The 21,478-nt window shown below is 42.7% G+C and overlaps 1 protein-coding gene and 1 non-coding gene across 3 annotated transcripts in view; one reads left to right on the top strand and one right to left on the bottom strand.

Moving 5' to 3' along the window:
* DDR2 (discoidin domain receptor tyrosine kinase 2) overlaps window positions 1-21,478 on the bottom strand; it is a 138,414-nt gene that overhangs the window by 88,729 nt on the left and 28,207 nt on the right. The window lies entirely within an intron of this gene.
* On the top strand, window positions 16,895-16,998 carry LOC119242417 (U6 spliceosomal RNA). The gene has a single exon (XR_005124432.1). It is a non-coding gene; the product is annotated as a U6 spliceosomal RNA (small nuclear RNA).

Genomic DNA, 21,478 nt, shown 5'->3' with positions numbered 1-21,478 from the left:
ATTGCAAATTATCTATGCTCCATTCTAAACTGACAAGGCTTTGAAAGCAGACACTGGTGATGCAATGCAGGGCCACCTTAGGAGAGCTGACCATTACATTATCAAGAATTCTACAAGCCACTGACATGGTGTTGGTAGCTTGGAGTATCAACTATCATAGGAGTATTTTTACACTATGGAAATTAGCAAATCAAGGCTACCCGTCGCCCAAGCAAAGCCCATTACTAAACATTTACAGCACATCCGTGGACACTGGCTTTATTCATTTCTAAAGGACAGCACTGTTTCCATGCCAATGTTTGCTGAATTAAGTTGCACTTCTTTTTCATAGAAATCACTTCTTTTCAAACCCCAAGTAAATCAATTCCTCTCATTGTAATTGGACATCATGCTATGTGAAATAACCCAGACACAGAAAGAAAAATACTGCATGATCACTTATATTAGTATCTCAAATAGTCAAATTCATAAACTTGAAGACTGGAATGGTAGCACAGATTGGGGGGAGGAGAAAGTGGATTTATTCATCAGCAGGCATGAAGTTTCCACTGAGTGACACGATTATGCTCTAGAGAACTGCTGTCCCTACACTCAGCAATGATGTGTTGTACACATAAAATTTATTCAGAGGGTGTAGCACATGTTAAGTGTTCCTGTCAAGATAAATTTTTTTAAAAAGAATCTTTCTCTCTACACCTTTAGTACAGCACCAAGCACACAAACTCGCTCACCTCACTGAGCACAGAGACACAGTCCCTGAGTGGTTATCAGTGGGTCCAGGAAGCAATTAGGAAATAACGGGGGTGGGGGGTAGGTGAATAATCAAGGGCAAGAGGAGGAGTTAGAGAAGCAACCCTTCCAGAGGCAGGAGTAGAGGAGGTGATTATAAGCCAGTGGTTTTCCTAAGAGGTCTACAAGCATCACCTCAGAGTAAACAGTCCAGATATTTCCTAGAGTCAAAAATTCATCTAAGTCACAGGACTAGTGAAAGGAGGAGACTGCGAATGCTCTGGGTCAGGCTAACCAGCACCCCCCACATAGGTCCTCCAGAAATAGGAGAGGAGATGTCAGACGTGGTGCGGTGACGGGGGTCTTCAGTCAAAGGAATTTATAAAGTTGTATTTGCATACAAACCCAACAGCCAAAACTTGATGAAAGAATGAATGCAAATTAGACAGACACAACCCCAGTAAATGTGGTCCCTTTGTTGTTAGAACAAGTATGTTCGTCCCTAAAAGAAAGCCAGGGTTCTGGAGCCAACACATCAGAATCTCCCGAGGGCTGGGGAGGGATGTGTGTGCGATTTGGACAAAAGTGACTCAATTTTATAAATGCTTCACTTTTCTTTTCAGTCATAATTCACATACTTGGAAATGTCAAAACACATTGGCAATGGTGTCATGTTTTACATTTACAAAAAATGGCATGCCGGGGCCTCCCTGGTGGTACAGGTGTTTGAGCACAGCGCTGTGAAGCTATCTACAGCCTCTACAAGTGCCGGTTTGAACCCCACTGGCCACGGAGCAACCCACATGGCGCGGCAGACCTCTCCTGGCTGCACACTGCTCCCCTCAGCAGTGTATTTCATCAGTCTGCCTGTTCTGTTCCCTGCTCTGTCTCTGGTGAGTCCTCTCACCCTCCAACGCATCTGGCCTGTACCCCAGTTCTTGTAGAAACATAAATAAATCTTTAAAAAAAAAAAAGGCATACCTTTTCAATGTATTGGTAAAAAATATTCTTCAAATACTTTAGATCTCATCTTTTGCAAATGAAGAAACGGAAGATTCAGCTGTATACAAGAGTGCGGACCAAGTCCATCTTAGGCACCAACATGTGCTCAATGATAACAATGCCTAGTACACAGTAAGTGTGCTATAAATAGTTGTTGGATGAATGAATGAATGAATGAATGAATGAGAACCATAGAAAACACTGACTTGGCCACCACTGCACGCATTGACATCTTTCTAGCACATGTGTCCTAATCCCAAACCCAGTGGCCTTTCCAATCTAGAGTGGTGGTTAATTTTTTTTTTTTTTTTTTTTTTTTAGTTTCATGAAAAGGACAAAGAGCACACAGAAAGATAGGTGAGGTACCTATTTACATAAGACATCTGCAAATTAATATACAAATGGCCAAACTGGATGGGTTGGTTTTTTTTTTTTTTAAAGATTTATTTATTTATTTATTTATACAAGCACTGGGTACAGTCAGAAGCATGGGAGGGTGAGAGAATTCACCAGAGCCAGAGTGGGGAACAGAACAGGCAGACTGACAAAATACACTGCTGAGGGGAGCAGCAGGCGGCAGGAGAGGTCTGCACGCCATGTGGGACCCTCACCGGTGGCCAGGGATGGAACCGGCGCTGCACAGGCTGTGGGCAGCTTTGCAGCCCAGTGCTAAACCGCTGCGCCACCGGGGAGGCCCTAGAGTGGTGATTAATTAAAGACATGGACTCTGGAGCCAAACCGCTGAGTTTCTATGTCAGCCCTGCCACATACTAGCTGTGTGACTCTGCATGGGTTATATAACATCCTGAACCTCTGTCTCTTCTTCCATAAAATGAGAGTAATTATAGTCAACGCCCATAGAGTGTTTATGAGCATAAAGTAAGGAAACACTGGGAAGTGTTTAGAGAGTACCCAGTTCACCAATGTGTTTAATATACAATGGCCATTATTACTATACCACAAATGATAAGATGGGGCTAAATGACCTTATTCCCTAATGTGTTAGCACTGTCTTCCGTGATCTTGGTATGTCCTTTGGAAAACTAGCCTGAAACAAGCCTTGAAGCATGGCTTATAAAAGACACTTGAGATTTTTTCCAGAACTTAAAGTAAACCTAACTACCAAAGATCTAAGTCACTGACAGCCATGAGTCAGTCTTCAGGGGAAGACCTTATGTTTCTCACCCCCCTCACACCTATGTTACTTTATGCCCTACAAAGCCTAGCAGAAGTGGGTAGCATAGGATGGAGGTCCAGCATACAGATGGGAATTTTTTTTTTAAAGATTTATTTATTTATGTATACAAGAGCTGGGGTACAGGCCAGAGGTGTGGGGGGGTGAGAGGATTCACCAGAGACAAAGTGGGGAACAGAACAGGCAGAAAGACCGAACACACTGCTTAGGGGAGCAGCGGGTGAGGCAGGAGAGGTCTGCTGTGCCATGTGGGTAGCTCCCTGGCCATCCAGGGGATCGAACTCGTGCTGCAGAGGCTGCGGACAGCTTCACAGTTTATGTCTTAAACACTTGCGCCACCAGGGAGGCCCCCAGATGGGAATTCTGAACTGCCTAGGTTTAAATCCTTGTCTGCTGTGGAGGTAGCATCTTTTCATGATGCCATTTTGGAAATCCGTACTTGAGAAGTTCCTGCTCAAGTCTCTTTGGAGAGTTCTTTAAGGTGCTCTGAATACTAGCCCTCTATTGATTATAAGAGCTACAGATATTTCCTCTGATTCTGTTGTTTGCCTTTGCCTTTCTTTTTCTTTTTTAAAGATTTATTTATTAATGCATACAAGAACTGGGGTGTAAGCCAGAGGTGCAGGGACTGGGTGAGAGGATTCACTGGAGAGAATGGGGAACAGAACAGGCAGATCTACTGAAATACACTGCTGAGGGGAGCAGTGGGCGTGACAGGAGAGGGCTGCTGAGCCATGTGGGTTGCTCCCTGGCCTGCTGGGGATCGAACTTGTGCTGCAGTGGCTGGCGGTAGCTTGATAGTGATGTCTTTAACCCCTGTGCCATCAGGGAGGCCCTGCCTTTCCTTTTCTTAACAGTGACTTTTGATGAACATAAATTCTTCAGTCTGATGTAATCCACTTTATCAATCCTTTCCTTTACGGTTGATGCTTTCCATGACTGGGAACTCCAACAAGAATGGTTCCTAAAGAAGGATGAGCAAAGCCCAGAAATGGAGACAAAGGGAAGGGCTTTCCAAGTGGGGAGAGCCAAATGAGGTGAGGCAGGGATGTGTTCCCAGCCCGGGCTGGCCTGACTAGAGCAGAAAGTCTACATCTGTCAGTGTGGGAGAAAAGGTTGGCCAGGCTAGGGTGGAGGCTGAATTGTCAGACCTTAAAGTTCGGCCACATGTTCTTGACCTGAAGAAAATGGTATGCTCTGGCAGCCTCTTTGTCTTCTCCTTACTCAGATATTCCCTCTTCCTGCTCATCAGGAGCCCTCCTTTGGCCTAACCAGAATTTCACCTCATGTAGACAACTTTAACAAAAGACAATGAAGCGGGACCTCCCCGGTGGTGCAGCGGTTGAGCACTGGGTTGCAAAGCTGCCAGCAGCCTCGGCTGCGCCGGTTCGATTCCCGACTGCTCCCCAGCCACGGGAGGAGGATCCCACATGGTGCGTAGACCTCTCCTGCCGCCCGCTGCTCCCCTCAGCAGTGTACTTCGGTCCTTCTGCCTGCTCTGCTCCCCGCTCTGACTCTGGTGAATTCTCTCACCCTCCCGCGCTTCTGACTGTACCCAGTGCTTGTATAAATAAATAAATAAATCTTTAAAAAAAAAAAGACAATGAAGCTCGACACAATCAGCTTATGTATATTCTAGCAAACCAGGAGGCTGAAATCAACTTAATCCAACAGATTTTTATAATCATCCAAGAACAACAAGAATGATAAATGTTTATTGGGGATCTGTATGAATTTCCAAGTCCTCCTATAGGTCAGGGGGTGAGAGGGCTGAGGATGGAAGATGGAAGACTTATAGGACACAGTTACTACTGCTACTACTAGTACTACTATTATTATTAGTTATTATTTGCCTACCACTGTCTGGGGTTGTTATGTGATAACATGTATGAGACCTCTTCATGACCTGGATCTGAATCCCACCTCTGCCACTCAAAAGCCATGTAACATTTAATAGGTTGAGGAATCTCCACGCAGCTTTCCATACTGGTTGGACCAGTTTGCACTCCCACCAGCAGTGCAGGAGAGTTCCTTTTTCTCCACATTCTCACCAACATTTGTTGTTGCTAGTTTTTTTAATATGTGCCATATGATCCAGCAATTCCACTCCTAGGTATTACCCAAAGGACACAGAAACATTAATTCCAAAGAGCACCTGCACCCCTATGTTTATAGCAGCACTATTTGCAATAGCTAAGATTTGGAAACAACCCAGATGCCCAAAGATAGATGACTGGATCAAGAAGATGTGGTACATATACACAATGAAATATTACTCAGCAATCAAAAAAGATAAACTCATGCCATTTGCAGCAACATGGATGGAGCTGGAAGGGATCATGCTCAGTGAAGTAAGCCAGAAAGAAAAAGAAAAATATTGGATGGTCTCACTCATAGAGGGAATTTAGAAAATCTAAATAAGGGACCAGAAAAAAGAATAACTATAAGAAAGAAAAAATCAAAATCAACAAACAACTATGACCCAGAGACACACTATGGGGGGGGGCGGGGAAAGAAGGGATTGGGGTCAAAATAAGGGGTTGCAATTGTATGGGGAATATAAAATTTTTTAAAAAAATTAAAAAAAGGAAAAGAAAAAGAAAAAGAAGAAAAAAAGCCATGTAACCTTAGGCAAAAATCACTTAACTTTTCTCTGTTTCAGTTTCCTTATCTTAAAATGCAAATAATAAAGTTTTCTTCATAGCATTACTGCAAGAGTTAAATAGGGCAAAAGGCTTAGAAAAGAGGCTACTAGCAAGAAAACATGTTCAATAAATACTATCATTAAGCATCCATAGTATTTATGTTGCTAAAATCATCTCTTCATCCATAAAGCAGACTGTCTCAGCTATCAGAGCTGGAAAGGACCTCACCAAGTATGCGGTACTGCCTCTTCATGTACAGAAAAGAATAAGGTTGAGGGACACCTGTGGACTTGTCCACAATTAAACATCTTGTTCACAAGAGCCCTAAGATTAGACTCAGTTCCTTAACTCCACTCTCCAAACTGCCTCTCACTCTAATGAACATATAAATTTCTCTGCTGACCCTTCTCAAAACGTATTTGTATTTTAGTGACTCTGGTAAAGAAATGAGAATTGGAAGGTGTATTGTGGCAACAGCACCATGGGAAACTGTATGGAGAAATTATTCTAAGGCAGTAGATCCTCAACTGTCCCACTCTATACCTAAAGTCTATGAAAGAACACGAGTCTTTCTCTGTCTAGTGTTCACATTTCTATGAAAGAACACCAGTCTGTCTCGGTCTAGTGTTCATGTTTCTAACCATTACACCATACTGCCTCACCAGTTCAACAGGGAAAAATTCTTGTGGTCCAGCTTAAGTTTGGGTATTATTGACATCTATATATTTAAATTTGCCTTTCTTGGCTTTAATTGTATATATGATAGTAATGACATAAGGTGGCATTGATATTAAGGGTGCTTCTAATCTGTGTATGTGCATGTGGGAGGTTGAGCATGTGTGTGAGTACATGTGTATCTAAGTTCCAAATATATGACTTTCAATTCCCCCATAACATGAATTTATATAAAGTCCTGTTTGGCTGATGGGTTGGTAGTTGGTCAAATCATTTCAAGAGCTTTCTGCCCACACAAGCGCAAGTATTCTACTACAAAACAGAGTTCTGACATAGCTGTAAAATCTCTAATTTCCAGACATTCTCAGAAGTTCACAGAACCAAACCTGGAGATTTGGGTCTTAGAGAGCTCTAAAAACAGCTCCACAAAAACGAGTCCCATTTCTCAGGCGCCTTGAAAAGTTCAAATGAAGAATTGTTGGTCTTAGTTGGGAAGAAAAAAACAAATTAACAAATTACACTAAAGCTCTTAGCATTTGTCTTCAGAGGCACAGAGTCAAGGTCTCAAGGTCATGGAGTATAATGTAATAATTCTTTTGGCTTGTGGACTTCCTTACACATGAAAAAAGTTTATTTTGTCAACACTTGACAAGCAGAAGGTCAAAAAGCATAGAAGATAGGAAGTCCCCACTAAATAGCCAAGGAAACTAAGGCTGAAAAAGTTGAATGATGTAAAATCAGAAAATCAAAGACTTTCAAAACTGGAAAAACTCACTAGTCCAACACCACACAGTAAGGAAAGAGCAGTTCTGAGACCTAAAGTTGGGACCTCCGAATCCAACTTTAGAGATAGTTTGCAAAATAACTCACAGGGCACTGGTGTAACTCTATTTCTGGACTGTCTGTCGTGTTCCTTTGGTCTATCCTGTTGGTGCCACACAATCTATGTGGTTACTTCCACTTCATTCTTCCTTTTCAAAATAATTCCAATTATTCTACTTCCTTGAGCTCCCATGTAAATTTTAGAATAATTTGGCCTATATTCATTTAAAAATGCTAAGATTTTGATAACCTGTATCAATTTGGGGAGGATTGGCATCTTTACTACATTGAGTTTTCCAATGTATGAACATAGTATGTTTCTCCATTTTTTTATTTCTTCTTTTGATTTATTTCCTTTTCTCATCCTTTTGTTTTCAACATGCCTGTATCATTATAGTTGAAGTGAGTTTCTTATAGAAAACATGTCGTTGGGTCATATTTTTAAAACACTGTGTTAAACTTTGTTATAGGATCCAAACATGATATTAGCAATTACATGTGTTTCATTTAATCTTCAGTACAACATCCTCAAAATTTTCAAAATATACTCATTTCACAAATTGGAAAACTGAGACCTATTTGCCTAAGATAATGCATCCAGAAAGCAGTGGGGTTGGAATTTGCTTACACTCACTATGCTTCACCATCCTGGGCTAGCTAGCAAGCAGGTTGCTAGTTCTCATCCATCAAGTTGTGTTTGACACAAGTTGTACATATTCTAAAAGATCTACCTGCTTGAGGACCTTCCGTCTCACAAGGGAGAGAAGTTCCTGTTCATCGGCTGTGCCTTTTTGATCCAATAGTACTTGGAGCCAAGGAGTCCAGTCATAACTGGCTGCTGCTTCTCCTTATGATCCCCGAGGGCCTGAGCAGCAAGGACCAAGATCATCGGCAGACCAAGTGACTGTGGGGGAGTCTCCAGCCAATGAAAAAAGGAGAGGCATACCTCAACCTGAGTCAACAAAGCAGCAGTGTTTAGCTCAATGAGGCCACAAAGACCAACACAGGACACCCCCACCCCACAAACTCCACTTCACTGTGGTTAGAGCACAGGGAAGCCTCTTGGGTTAGGTCCAGAGCAGACCCACAGACATCACCACGGGTCTCATGAGGCTGTAGCATGGGCTCTCCTGGATTTACCAAGAGTTCCCTGAATGTTCCAAGAGGGACCCAAAAGTAACTTTTCCTCCTTTGAAATGAAGCCACTAATAAAATGACTCAGGGCAGAGGAGCAGAGTTCCACACACAATCATGGCTCCCATCAGCTGTGAACATCGCTGTGCCTGGAACATTCCTGTTCTACCACCTCATCATCTCTGCATGGTCTGGCGCCTGGTGGGTTTGAGTGGTCTAATTAATGAAAATAGAAGAACAAAATGATCTGGTGAATGAACTCTGTCTCCAGAGAAAGGAGCAAATCTGGGACCAGCAAAAACAAACAAAAAAAGAAACAGCAAGAGCCTCTCAATCAATCCACAATTGTAAATGATACAAAATGATCAACCAAATTGTAGTCAAAGACCGTAGGGATGAGATTTTACCCTGTGTCCCAGAAAAACCTTTTGCCTGTGTCAAGGCTGAAACAGCACATGTTAAACCAGTCGCTGCTACCACTATGTAGTAGTAATATTTTTTGAAAGAAATTTTTATTGAGGTGATGCTGCTTTCTGACATGACACAAGCTACTGACACACAGCATTGCAATTCTATATCTGTAAACACTACATCAAAGTCGCCATCCAAAGTCTAGTTTCCATATATCACCATATAATTGAACCCTTTTGCTAATTTCATACACCCCAATTCTCTTCTCCTTTGGGGACCACCAACTTCCCCTCTGTTCTCTGTAAGTAAGGGTTTGTCTTTGGTTTGGTTTTGCTTGTTCATTTGCTTTGATTAGTTATCTTCCATATATGAGTGAAATCATGAGACCCGTGGTGATGTCCGTGTGCCTGCTCTGGACCTGACCCAAGAGGCTTCTCTGTGCTCTAACCACAGTGAAGTGGAGTTTGTGGGGTTGGGGGGGGGTCCTGTATTTGTCTTTCTCTGTCAGGCTTACTTTGCTGAGCATAATGCCCAAGAGACAAGTCCTCATGGATCAACAGCAAACGGCAGTTACTTTCTCGAGGTGATCCAGAAAATAGGGAACCAGAGTTCAGGCCTAAAACCTGGTTTCAACCAGAACTTTTGGCACCAGAGCAATGTTCTCTCCATTCTACTTTGCTCTGATGCAGCAATAAACAGATTCCAATGCTCTCATTTGTGAGGATCAAGATTCGGCTGCTAGAAAGATCCAGACTGAAGTCCCTAACAACAGTCAGCAGGGCCTTGGCTGAACTGAGCTGGACTTGTATTTTCTTAGAAATTTCTAGCTCTGAAATTTTAATTATATGAAATTCTGTGTTCATAGAAAAGACTAGAAGGTGTTCAGCTAGTAGAATTCAGTGTCTCCTCAATGTATGACCTTTATTGACTTAAGGTTTCACCAAATGCAGTCCCCTCTTCCCTATAAGTTGTCCAGACTCATGATTTCTCTTCTCTAAATTAAAAAACCACGAAACCTCTTCCCAAGCATCAACACATAGGTCTAAATAACATGCAATGGGAGAGGTGATGAAGTTGTATCTAATGTGGGGATCTAAGCCAAATCTGAGGGAATGAAGCTAATTCCCAGCAGATGGGGAAGTGGTTTCAGAAATAGGGTACTTACCCAGAGTCCTGAAATCACTGGCTTCTCCCCAAAATTCATAACACCCCCATTTTTGCTTCTGTTTGGTTCTCAGGGCTAAGGGCTGCCTGGGAGATGCTATTGCTAAATAAAAAGATTGTGTGGGGCCTCTCCAGTGGCACAGCAGATTGAGCGCAGCGCTGTGAAGCTGTCCACAGCCTCTGCAGTGCAAGTTCAATTCCCATCTGGCCAGGGAGATACCCACATAGCGCAGCAGACCTCTCCTGTCTCACCCGCTGCTCCCCCCAGCAGTGTTTTTGGTCGTCTGCCTGTTCTGCTCCCCACTCTGTCTCTGGTGAATTCTTTCACCCTCCCGTGCCTCTGGCCTATACCCCCATTCTTATATAAATAATAAATAAATCTTTTTTAAAAATAAAAAATAAATAAAAATATTGTGTGGATGAGTCATCTAAATTGGAGAGAATAGCAAAATCAGGCAGGAGAAACAGGCAGGAGAAGCAAGGAGAACTCCAAAGTTTACCTCCACCTGTTGATGTCAGAGTGGCTCTTCTGAGCTTCCTCTTTCCCCTGGGTTATTCACAACAATGAAAAACCCATTGGGGCCTAGAGCTGAGCAGCCTGGAAAAGTTGATTGTGATTATCCATGAATGGAGCCCAGCAAAGAGTAACCAGCCTGTTAGGACCCATTCACAAAGAGCATTAACTGAATGCCAGCTAGGTGCAAGAGAATCTGGTGATAGAAAAGTCCTTGTCATTTTGTTGAAATCCATCCTATTAACTAACAGAGCAGGAAAGAGCAGACTCTTAATGACTTCAGAACAGAGTTTGGAAGTGGCTTCCCTCAGGTAAAAAAGTTCCTGGCTGGAGTCCTGGAGAAAAAAATAAAAAGGCAAATGTTTGAGGGGAGGGGAATCTTTGTCCTGAATACATCATGAGCCTGGATCTCAACTGAATGATTGTCATTTTTCCTGCCTCCTGGGACCCAGCTCAAGCTGCAGCTGGAGCTGCCCAAACTGCCCAGGTTACTGGGAAAATGTTGGTTTTGGTTTCCTCTCTGTGATTGGCCAAATCCCCTTGAGCACAGAGGAAACACTATTTCCTTTTGACCAAATTAAGCCTTTTTATTTCTCACCAGGAGAGCACTGACCTTTCCCTTCGTTCAAAAATGAAGGAGCTGGAGAAGAGGTGTCATAGGGAATAGCAAGCTCCAGAATCTTAAGAGCACGGGTCTTGTATTCTATTGCAAATGGCTCTTTCTCGCAAATGCCTACTTTCTAGTGTGACTGGGCAAGTTTCTTAATGTTGTTGAGCCCCTCTCTGTCATCTGTAGAAGGGAGTAGATATTTACCTATCTGCTAGGATTTTGGAAACTCCAAGGACTTTTTTTTTTTTTAAAGATTTATTTATTTATTTATACAAGCACTGGTACACTCAGAAGCACGGGAGGGTAAGAGAATTCACCAGAGCCAGAGCAGGGAGCAGAGCAGGCAGAAGGACCGAAGTACACTGCTGAGGGGAGCAGCGGGCGGCAGGAGAGGTCTGCGCGCCATGTGGGACCCTCCTCCGGTGGCCGGAGAGCAGCCGGAGCTCGAACTGGCACTGTAGAGGCTGCAGGCAGCTTTGCAACCCAGCACTCAACCACTGCGCCACTTTCAAGGCCCACCTCCAAGGACTTTTAAAAACATTGTACATAATGCACTTGGCATTGTGACTATCATATACTAGGTTCTTAATTTATGTTACACGATAACTGTTATTCTTGTATTTCCAAAAAAGAGCAGGAAGCATTAATGAGACTGCCTTTGAGAGCTTACATATGAGCTAGATAAGCTAGAAATTAACTGCTTTTCCTTTCACTTAGTCAACAAACATCAGCGGAGAACCTACTATGAACCGAATAAGTTAGGCTCTGGATATAGAAAGATGATTGGCATATTTCCCCATTCCTAAGGACTTCACAATCTAGTAAGGAGAAAGTATCATATGAACTCCTGAGAATGGTGGTGTGACGAGTGTGATGGAGGAAAGTGCTGTGTGAGCGGAAGGAGGGAGCAATTAATTCACTTGGCTGGAAGTGGATAGTGTGAGTCAGGATGGAATTACCGGGATGAGCTGTTTCTGCGTGTGACTTGGAACATGTGATCAGGCATAAGGAGTGCTCTGTGAACTTTTAGGACAAATGAAGAAGTGGTAGAAATCACGCTGGACTGCTAATTTGTGCTCATGCATGCACACACTCACTCTAGTGCCCTTGCACACACAAGTAACATCCTGTCCCCTCTACCTCTTTCCACTGTTGAGCCAGGGTGGACTTTTCCCTGCATTGCACCAATCTCTGAGCGCCCTTCCAATCTACACTTCCAGCTCCCCCCAAATACTTAGTCACCTGCCCTCCTGTCTGTGCTCATGGCTTCAGTCTCCTCTCCATTCCATCCTTTGTTCTGTAAAAGGAAATTCTAAAATTCAAACCAGAAGATATCTTCTCTCTTAAAGCAAACTCCACTGACCACCTCTCCATTTCCATCACCTTCCATGATCTTGCCTGCCCAAATAGCTTGAGCCAGCTTTTCCCTGTCCTTTACATTTCTAGTCATCCATGTATTAAATTTTTTAAAAGATTTATTTATTTATTTATACAAGCACTGGGTACAGTCAGAAGCAGGGGAGAGTGAGAGAATTCACCAGAGTCAGAGCGGAGAGCAGAGCAGGCAGACTGACGAAGTACACTGCTGAGGGGAGCAGCGGGCGAGACAGGAGAGGTCTATGCGCAATGTGGGACCCTCACCCGGTGGCTGGGAATCGAACCGATGCTGCAGAGGCTGTGGGCAGCTTCACAACCCAGTGCTCAACCGCTGCACCACCGGGGAGGCCCCCATGTATTAAATTTTAACTGAATGCCAATTACATGCACAGCTTATAGCCTGACATATTCTCTCTGAAACCCAGGCTCAGCAGGGTAAATTGTATTGCCCTGAAAACCCCAGACTTTTTCCAGCCTCCAGGCCTTTGCTCATCTTTTCCTTTAACTGGTAGATTCACCACCAATGACAAAATTATGACCCTTCCCTGCCATCAGCCTCACTTGACCACATGTCCTCTGAGGTCCCAGCTGCACTGTGGCAATTGGTACACCCGCACCAGCACCCATCTTAAGCTCATTCGCTTACATGCAACTAACTTCCCCTCCAGCCTGTAATCTTGGAATTATCCCATATCCCTATTGTCCAGTGCGGGCCCTGACCTCTAGCCACTCTTAAGAAGCACTTGCTGAGCGAAGTGTCATCTCCACTCCGTTCCTGATCGTGGAAATGTGGTTGTGTACTATTTATCCCTCAAAGTTCAAGTGGTTCTAAAGAGAAAATGCTCTGTGGGTTTTTCTAGCATTGATATCAGCTGCATTAATAAGAAGCACAATGTAATTATCAAATAATAGTTTTGTAAGGTGCTTTTCACCTAGGAACCCTAGGAAACAGAAGAACTAGGACTTAAACCCAGACTTCTGACAAGTCATATGTTCAAAAGAGCTGGAAAAATAAAAGGGATATCATAGGAACAGAAAGTAAACTGGGGAGTACCAGGGGGTGGGGAGAGGAAAGTGGAGAGTTTTTGCTTAAAAGGGACAGAGTTTCAGTTTTACAAGATAAAAAGAGCTCTGGAAATAGATGGCAGGGATGTCTATACATTATATTTTTGTGCCACTCAACTGGAAACTTAAAAATAGTTAAGATGGAATTTTCATGTTATGTGTTTTTTACCACAATAACAAATGGCGGGGGTGGGGAGCAAGGGCGAGTATTTGTTGGTGAAATAGTGAAGCAAAAGGGACAGCCTGCTGTTGCCAAAAGATAAATGTTATACTTTACCCCGTTCATATACTTTACCCTCTAAAACGTAGTTAATCTGGCTCTCAATTATTAATTCCAAGGAGGCAGAGAACCTGTTAGTCATTCATTCATTTTTCAACATTATTGAGCACTGAATATGTTTCAGCTTCTAGTAAAGGCTGGATAACCTAACAGTGAGATAAGCGCTCACGAGTTGCTGAGCTAATGCAATTTACAACATATCGGGGGACATAATTAGAAGCCATGTTGGTATTTGAGAAAGAAGTTAAGGGTATGCAACAACAGAGATTAATAAGGGTGTCTTCAGATAGGAGAACCTTCCCTGAGAAGGTGAAGGTCGAGACCTGAGGGATAAGCAGAAGTCAACAGGAGAAAGATTAGCAGGAGGGGGAGGCTGGTTGTTGCAGGCAAATAAAACATCTTGCATAAAATTCCTGAAATAGAAAATAGTTTGACCTTGTCAAGACATCAAAAAAGATCCAGAGTGGCTGGATTTGAGATGACCAGGGGGAGTGGAGATAACCACACAATACAGAACCTCATAGCATGTGTTATGGAGCCCCCAAATCCCTATGTTGAAGACCTACCCCTAATGTGACTATGTTTGGAGGCAGGACATCCAAGGAGGTAATGAAGGTCGAATGAGATCATAGGATGGGGACCTGATCTGATAGGATTAGTGTTCTTACAGCAAAACCCCAGAGCAGGGAGCTTGCTTTCTCTCATAGATGGATAGATGATTGATAGGTAGATGGGTAGGTAGACAGAGAAATAGATAGATTGACTGATTGATAATTGAGCTACCCATACAAAAAATAAAAGGACAAATTCCATGAATCTAAACTGCCTCATATTTTATTTATTTTTTAATGAGTTATTTTATTTATTTATGCAGACAAGAACCGGAGGATAGGCCAGAGGAATGGGGATGGGGTGGTGAGAGGATTCACCAGAGACAGAGTGGGGAGCAGAGTGGGATCTACTGAAATACACTGCTGAGGGGAGCAGCGGGTGAGATAGGAGAGGTCTGCAGAGTCATGTGGGTTAGCTCTCCGGCCAGGGATTGAACTCAAGCCTCAGTAAGTGGCAATAGCTTGAGAACACTGAGACTTTAACCCCTGCACCACTAGGGAGGTCTGCCTCATCTTTTAATAAGTCACAAGAGAAGCAAAAAGCAAGAATTGCTCTAACCTTAATTTTTTTCTCTCCCATGATCAATTAAACATCGATGTTTCCCTTATATATCCCAATTCTGTATGGAGGAGTTCTTCCCTGCCCTGGAACAACAAGGACCTCTGACACAAAGCAATAAGCCCATGGGGAACAGAGGAAGGTCTGGCCTCTGGTTGTTCCCAAAGCAGGGTCCCTGTGTGAAAACACCCACTGGTTCCCAAAAGTTGCCCTCTTCAAGGCTCCTTCCTTCCATGCACAAACTTTTTAATGATATATTGATATATTTTTTTGGAAGGTAGGATAGAGGAAAGAATCTAGAATTACATTTGAGCTGATTGTAATATCTACAAAATTAATGTCTTCACATCTAATTACAGAACTAAAATGGGCAATTAGAGCCCATAATTAAAGGATGTAGGTAATGATGAAATTATAGTGTGCAATGATTCGGGGAAAAAAATCCTAATTATACTCTGTGAACCTGAAATCCCTGGCACTACCTCATATAACTATTTTCATCACAGAAGTCATTCACATGAGCTCATTGCAGAGCTTTTCCATGTCTCTCAGTGTATCTGTTCCACAGGGACAGAGTCCCTAAGAATATACCCCCCGGTACTAATTTTCAGCTCAGTTCACTCTCATCAAAATGACTGTTCAACTAAAAAAAAAATTGTATGTCATAATTAGTTGATGGAAAGCTAGTCTCTGGATAGTTTTAAAAAATTAAACTTTCGCCATCCCATAATAGGTAAGGTGTGGCCTAAGTAAGTCTTTTTCAGTTAGAAACATTATCTTTAAAGATGTGACAACGTTATCCAGGACAGGAAAAGGAGAGAATAGAATGGGAAAGCTGAGTTCTTCTACAAATGCTGCGCCTATGAAACACCCGAGAGCTTCCATGAGGAGGTGTCCTTCAAGCAGCTAAATATTTAAGAGAATTTGGCAAAAGGTTGGGCCAGAGGGGCTGAGAAGCGCCCCCATCCAGGTGGTGGCCTGGGACTGCCACTGGCGAAGATACAGGGGACAGAAAAAGAGAGTCAGAGAGTGACATGACACCAAAGAAGAATCGATATTAATAATTAGTCATCTCTCCCGCCCCTGGAGTTTCCCCAGCCCTAGTTTAGACTAACCTCCTACTCCTTCTTACATACCCCACACACTTTTTTTGAGACAACATTGATTTACAAAGCTGCATAAAATTTAGACATAGAAGATCACAGCCTTCAGGTGTATGTTATCACGTCACATCCCCTACACCCTTGGGACATGGGAATCCTCAGTAAATACAAATGATATGATCATTACCCACTGACACTGCCCAGCAATGAGCTCTAAAAGGACAGAAGTAGCATTTGTCTTGTGCATTACTGAATCCTAAACCCCTGCTGCTGAGCCTGGCACTATATGAATAGTCCTGGGCAATGAAGGATTGATGAGAGAACTTAGTAATAGTTAGCAGCAGGAACTCATTTCCAGTCGATCGCCTCCTCTCCCCAGATCACTGCCCACACTTTCTCAGGGGCAGCCCCCACACGACGCATTCACATGTTACTGCACACGTGTGTGCTGACAGCATGTGGAGAGGCCAAGCCACAACCATTTTCCCTTACCAGACCACACCCCTCATTTACTATGAAGCTCCTGGCACTGGACTAAAAAATCAAATCCAGCATTTCAACCACCATAACAAACATAAAATGTCTACAGGGCCAGAGGAGAGAGCATCATCCCACCCTCGCCCCACAAAACTTGTAGCAGAATCAAATCACTGAAATTAGTGTTCCCACCCCTTGGTTAACATAACCACTTGCTACTGGCAAATCAGAGAGAAGCCACTTACCCTTCCAGATTGTGTGAGCCTTTGCATACCAGCATCTCAGGGGTTGCATTTAGTTAAAGCAACTGAAATTAGAGGCAGAATCAAGGCCAAATTCAGTCAACATCCTCCAAAGTATTCATGAGATTAGCCATGTTGTCAATGCCCAAGAGGAAGCCAGTGGGCAACAGACTGGTAACTTTGGTGTCACATCTTTTTGACCTTTCAACTTAGTCTAGTCTCTAGCATCCATCATTTGAAGGCTAATGGAGGTGTCCCTGGGAAGGTGTTTTGCAATCAGTACTCACTTCAGCAGCACACATTCTAAAATTGGAATGATAGAGAGATCAGCGTGACCCCTGTGCAAGAATGACATGCAAATTCATGGAATGTTCCACAGATAAAAAAAAACAAAAAAAATATGCAATCATTTGACTTTATGTAAGAGATTATTCTAGATAAATTGGATGAAGCTGGAACAATTAAAAGGTCTTTTAAGCAGAGCTGAGAACTCCCTGCAGACAGGGACAACAGCTCTAGTCCTAGCCCCAGATTTTTAGCCTGAGCTTCTGGACAGACTGCCCTGTGGATTTTGGACTTGCTGAGGCAGCCTCCGCCATCAACAAAAACAAGGCTTTGCCCTATACCTCTCAATATTTATATGTCACCTACTAGTTTCCCTTCTCTGGTTGCAGCCTGAATGATGCAGTCCGAAAGAGCCTCTGAACACCTGCATCTGGTCTGTGAGTATTTATTGAGTGTCAGTATATAGGTGGCAGAGATGCAACAGAATGGAATGAAGGCAGGTGACAGGGTGGCTGCCTGCACCTACGATGAGAACCTGACTTGCCAGGCATCCTCCTGCACCAGCCGACACCTGCTGTAGGTCCTGGTGGTAGTGGCCAGGACCCTCGTGAATGCACATCCACCCTCTCTTAATTATCTGATAGATGTGGACTCTAAAGAGAATAGTGAAATAGAATTCCTGTTACAAGAAGTAAACTCTTAAAAGTTTTTCCTAGGAGGGGTGGCCGAAAACAGCCCTCAGGCACCGGGCTCTGGGGAATAGACCACAAGACCAAAAAGGTTTTCTTTTAGAAAGAAAACCAATGATATTGAAATACAGCTATCAAAATGTTTCAAAATATGAGTGGCACAGCAACAGACCTGCCCCTGATTCATCTATTAAATGCCAAGATCTAGTCAAGGGCCTGACTAGAGCTTCAGAGTGGTAATGAGTAGGTGCAATGTTTTGCGACAGCTGCTCTAATAATAATGTGATATAAAAGACCTTCAATTGTCACTAATTGGAAGAAATGCTAAAGTTTAGCAGAGCTTAGAAAAAACAAAAATGTAATATTTTTTCCATGCAAGGTCATTTACCCCTGCAAATTCTGCCCACAGACCTCATGTGTGAAACTCGGGTGTAAGAATCCTTACGTTAGTCCATTCTCTTGTATCTATCCAAGTTCATACTTAAAGCTACTAGGAAAATGTTGGGTATTTAAACAAACTTAAAATTTAACTGGAATGGAAAAATCCACCAACTCCTTTAGTGACCTAATTCATACTCTAGAACTTAAATCCTTAGACACCATCTAAAATTACATATTCATTTGGATTCTATTCATTTCTAGGTTATAATAAGGGATTAAATTGAATTAGACTAAAATGAATTCAAGTTTACCTTGGCAACATAAAAAAAGTTTACAGCACAAATAATTTACATAGATGAGATAACAGGGAGAATTTTAACCTTTTAAGAAAGCAAACTGTGTTCAGGTACTAAAAATGTATTTGTTTGTTTGTTTGTTTTTTAAAGATTTATTTATTTATTTATTTATTTATACAAGCACTGGGTACAGTCAGAAGCGCGGGAGGGTGAGAGAATTCACCAGAGCCAGAGAGGGGAGCAGAGCAGGCAGAAGGACCGAAGTACACTGCTGAGGGGAGCAGCGGCAGGAGAGGTCTGCGCACCGTATGGGACCCTCCTCCGGTGGCCGGGGAGCAGCCGGGGATTGAACCAGCGCTGCAGAGGCTGTGGGCAGCTTCGCAACCCAGTGCTCAACCGCTGCGCCACCGGGGAGGCCCAAAATGTATTTGTTTTTAATGTATGTATTAACAAGGACAACATTCAGGACAATTTCTTTTAGTTCATTAAAGCAGGAAAATGATGGCCTCCCTGGTGGCACAGGGATTAAAGACAGTGCTATCAAGCTATCACCAGCCACTGCAGCACAAGATCGATCCCTGCCTCTGGCCAGGGAGCTACCCTCATGGCACAGCAGACCTCTCCTGCCTCGCCCGCTGCTCCCCTCAGCAGTGAATTTCAGTAGATCTGCCTGCTCTGCTCCCCAGTCTCTCTGGTGGATCCTCTTAGCCCCCAGCCCCTGTACCTCTGGTCTACACCCCAGCTTTTGTATGCATAAATAAATAAATCTTTAAAAATAATAAAAAATAAAAAGTTTTTTAAAAATAAGTAAATAAAAATAAAAGCAGGAACATGAGCCAGCTGCCCTTGCTGTTCATGCTTCCTCCATGTTGTTGCTTTATACTCTCACCAGAAATAACCCAGGTCCAGAAAGATGTAACCACTTGGTGACCCAGAAGCAAAAAAACTACATAGAGCATTACAAACCCACTGAGAGGAGTATCATTCCTAAAGAGAAATAAGTAGTTTAATGAAGGAAATAATACACATAAAGGAATCAATCCTTAATAAGAATGCAAATATTAGCTATTATTGTTGAATTATTAACTTGATAATAACACATTTGTTGATAATACAGTTAATTTATGGAATTCTAATACAACATTAACAATGCTAAAATTATTAGCACTTACTACTGACACAACTAACTGCACATCCACCTTAAGTAAACATGTTTATAAAAATGTTGACTAAAAAAGTAAGACATATTGATGCTTTGGAACTTGACTGTGATGTGTCTGAAAAATGGGAGAAAAGGATTTGGCCTTTCAATTTCACATTTCAATTACATTCAGTTATATTATCAATACCTGAAAAAATTTCTTGTACTATGAAGAATAAAATGACAATAAAAGAAATATATAATTTTGCAAAAATATTTTCCAGTCACTATCATTTGACTATTAAGTCAGAAATAGCCTTACAAATCCTGCACCTGGGCCTCCCTGGTGGCTCAAGGGATTAAGCATCAGCACTATGGAACAGTCAGCAGCTATTACAGCATGAGTTCAATCCCCGGCCAGGGAGGTGACCCACATGGCATAGCAGACCTCTCTTGGCTCACCTGCTGCCCCTCTCATCAGTGTATTTCAATAGATCTGCCTGTTCTTCTTCCTGTTCTGTCTCTGGTGAATACTCTCACCCCCACATCTCTGGCCTATATCCCAGTTCTTGTATGCATAAAATAAATAAATCTTTAAAAAAAAATCCTGCACCTATTGTCACCCAGTCCTATAGCAGAAGTTATCACCTATGCACCCCAAGAAACTAAACTGTTTCCTTTCTATTTCCTAAGATATGGAAATCATGGCGGGGATCAGCCCCTGTCTCACAAATTCCTGCAAATAGATAATAATTTCTGCCGCATCTAAATTAAATTCCCCCTGTTTAATAGTATAGTGGGGCCCTCAGGAAGCTACATTGAAGTTCCAGCCCCTTGTATCTGTGAATGTACCTTAGAAATCGAGTCTTCATGGAGGTTATCAAGGTTAAGATGAGGTCATTCTAGATCAGGGTATCATCCCCAGCCCTTTCTAGCAGCAAAAGGAGAGGGAGATTCAGGAGCCTCCAGAAGGGAGACGATGCAAGTGGGACATTTCCCTAGAATTTTCAGGAGTACCTGGCCTGCTGACACCTTGATCTTGGAATTTTAACTTCTAGAACTGAGAGACACATAGTCTCTTGTCTGGAGCCACCCAGTTTGTGGTAATCTGTTAAGATAGAGCCAGAAAGCAAACAGAAGTAGTTCAAGTCATTGATTCTTTTTCTTCAGGAGTAATTTTCCCAAAAATCACAGACTAAGGCTGACGTGTCTGGCAGTCATGCTTAACTGGGGTTTTCTCACGCCGGAGAATTTGCTACGAGTGCCCTGCTTGCTGGACCTTTACTCACAGGGGCTTTCCAATAAAACTTATTATAGACAAGCTGCCAGCCTGTGGGCTATGATTTGCCAACTTTAGTATTTTAATATTGTATTAAACTATTCTTTATCTTGATCTCTAAGGGTTTTGGTGCCCCTATGAAGTTTTGTTTTAATTATTTTATTTATTCATTGAAGAACTGGGGTGTAGGCCAGCACAGACAGAGCAAAGAGCAGAGCAGGCAGATTTACTAAAGTACACTGCTAAGGGAAGAACCTGGTGAGACAGGTCTGCTGTCTCATATGTGGATTATCCCTGGCTGGGTTTCAAACTCAGGTTGATGTGGTGATATCACTGAGAATTAACCTCTAGAAGCCACCAGGGAGGCCCCACCCCTGTAAAGTTTTTACCAGAGGTAAGTGCCTCACTGTCCCATCCCAGCCCTGTCCCCTAAACCCCCCACTGTATCCACTAGTTTGCATTTTTTCCAGGCTGAATTGTTCTCGTTCCTGCCAGCCATTGTCCAGTGTTCCAGAAGACTGTGTAATAACTCTTGGTCTCCAGTGACTCTGACAATTGAGTGCATCTGTGAATTTAAATAACAGAGCTGATATTCCTTCAGATAATTGAGGAAATGTCAATTAAGGCCAATTTAACCAGATGCCTACAGGCGTTTCAGACACTTCCCTGCAGTGTCATTTTGGAACTCTGCACAAACTGAGAACACTGAAAAAGAGGTGGGAACTAGGTAAGAACTCATTTTATGCTGGTGCCTCACCTACTACCATTGAATTTTTTCCAAAGACTATCTCT

The sequence above is a fragment of the Talpa occidentalis genome, unplaced genomic scaffold, assembly GCF_014898055.3.
Source record: "Talpa occidentalis isolate TD23 unplaced genomic scaffold, MPIMG_talOcc4v2.1 talOcc4.12, whole genome shotgun sequence".
NCBI classification, from domain to species: Eukaryota; Metazoa; Chordata; class Mammalia; order Eulipotyphla; family Talpidae; genus Talpa; species Talpa occidentalis.
The sequence above is the reverse complement of the archived record's forward strand: the minus strand, read 5'-3'. Positions and strand labels throughout refer to the sequence as shown.